This window comes from Propithecus coquereli, unplaced genomic scaffold (assembly GCF_000956105.1).
Source record: "Propithecus coquereli isolate 6110/MARCELLA unplaced genomic scaffold, Pcoq_1.0 Scaffold241, whole genome shotgun sequence".
In the NCBI taxonomy this organism is placed as follows: Eukaryota; Metazoa; Chordata; class Mammalia; order Primates; family Indriidae; genus Propithecus; species Propithecus coquereli.
Genome location: NW_012147964.1, coordinates 365,633 through 367,934, shown reverse-complemented (window position 1 = coordinate 367,934; position 2,302 = coordinate 365,633). Strand labels below are relative to the sequence as shown.

The 2,302-nt window shown below is 37.2% G+C and overlaps 1 protein-coding gene across 1 annotated transcript in view; it reads left to right on the top strand.

The window, feature by feature from the left end:
- The window catches only part of LOC105811841 (putative methyl-CpG-binding domain protein 3-like 3), a 12,079-nt gene that overhangs the window by 628 nt on the left and 9,149 nt on the right, over positions 1-2,302 (top strand). The gene's annotated exons all lie outside the window — the stretch shown is intronic.

Genomic DNA, 2,302 nt, shown 5'->3' with positions numbered 1-2,302 from the left:
AAAAAATTTATTAATACAACGTTTTGAATATACAAAACACACACACAAAAATAGGTGGGAGAAAGTTGCCCACACTTTCTAACCCCAGGTCCAAATTGGCAAAATAGCCAGTGTCTGGCTGCCTCCCCAAAGATCAAACCAGGAAGATTTATAGGAGGAAAGTAGGATGAAAATAATAAGAAAAACCTGGGTAGAAACTGCAGGAAACTGTTGAGATTGTGTTTGTTATTTGTTTATTTGGGTTTTGTTTTGTTTTGAGACAAGGTCTCTCTCTGTCACCCAGGCTGGAGTGCAGTGGAGAAAACATATCTCTGTAACCTTGAACTTTTGAGCTCAATTGATCCTCCTGCCTCAGTCTCCCAATTAGCTGGGACTATAGGCATGTGCCACCACACTCGGATAATGTTTTAATTTTTTATTTTTTTTTTTAGAGATGGGGTCTCACTATGTTGCCCAGGCTGGTTTTGAATTCCTGGGCTCAAGGGATCCTCCTGCCTCAGCCTCCCAGAGTGCTAGGATTACAGGCGTGAGCCACCACACCCAGCCCTGTTGGTATTGTTTGTGTGTGGGGGAATGGCATAGACATACGTACAGCTCTAACAGATGCTGCCAAACAATTTTCCAAAGTGATTCCTCCAGTTTAACCCCCGCCCCCGCCTTATGTTAATGATCCAATTGCTCCATACCCTCATTAGCACTTGGTATTGCTGCCTTTTTTATTTTAGCTAAACTGACGTTTTTAAAAGAGGTTAACTGGTTTTTTAAAAGAGATTAAAATTTGTTCACATTTTTATCATCCACTCGTTTATCCTCTTTTGTGTAGGATCTATTCAAGTCCTCACCCATTTTCCAAGTGGACTTTTTATTTGGTTTTTTATTATTTTTGTCTGTTTAGCTGACATAATTCTTTATGTATTCAGGCTTGATATACTTCACTGGATGTAAGAAATGCAAATATCTTCTCCCACTCTGTGGCTTCCCACCCCCTTCCTCTTACTGATGAGTTTTGATGAATAGCAGCTCTTAATATATCATGATATGATCCAGGTTATAACTCTCTCCTTTCCATTGTGAGTTTTATTGTAGCAAAAGGAAAAGCCGTCACCTCATTGATGATGACGCTGCTCTTCTACCTATTTTTAAATTAAAGCTATTTGTTGTGTTTTACATTTAGAGCTGCAATTAGAATGTAAGAAACCTTTGGAGAGGTGCGAATGGAAACATTTCATCGTTTGCAGACTTGAATTAGAAAAAAAATATTAGAGTGAGGTCTCAGGTCCAAAGGGAAACAATCCCAGATTGAAAACTAAAAATGCAGGAACAAAGGAAGAGGACAGAAAGAATAAAATATAGAAAAATGTTAACGAAGATTGTTTTTGTGAAGCAATCCTAGAAGGGTTTTTATGGAGAACAAAATATATGTAGAATTAATATGCATGACAACATTCACACAAAAGTCAGAAAAGGCAAAAACAGAATGAAAAGTGCTGTAAGGTATTAGCATTTGGAGGGAGGGATTAAAGTAATGATTTGTTTCAAACTGTATAAAGGATTCATGATTTAATCATTAGCATAACTACACAGATTCATATGTGATTGTGACTAACAAGTTTACAGAGAGAACAATAATATAATACAATATTTAATTCAAAGGCAGTCAAGTAAAGGACAAAAGGAACATGAATCAGTTAAGTAAAATCCTAGGGAAAGAGTAAAATGATCAAAATAATCTCAAATTTATCGATAATTACATGAAACGTAAATGGACAAAATTATAATCCCTTTGTAACGGTTGTGGGATATATTCTACAAGATTGCGAATAACTGTGTTGGCCATTCTTTTTTGATGAACGTTTAAATGGTCTTTAATTTTTCTTATTAAAACAAATATGGCATGAAAATTTCTGTATATAGAAATTTCCATTCCTACTTTTATAAAATGTATTCAAAGATGCTGAGGTACTGGCAGGAAAAGGAAACATATGTAAAACGCTGATCTTAACTGGAAATACCACGCCCCCACACAAACGTATTAAACTTTTTCTTTTCTCGACACTGTTTGACAGTGTGAGTAACCCCCCAAAATTTTGATTTTGTATGAAGACTTAGGAATATCGCAGACTCCCTGGATTGAAGACAGGATGTCTCCTCTGGATTTTTCCCCGGATTGGATTATCCACACTCCTCCCCTATAAAAGAAGAGCCAGATGAGGAAGTTCACCGCATTTTCCAGCAAACGTCAGGACGTCTGCATCTCACGAGTGGAGCTGTGAGGATGAACCCTACAACCGTGGAGGAACCC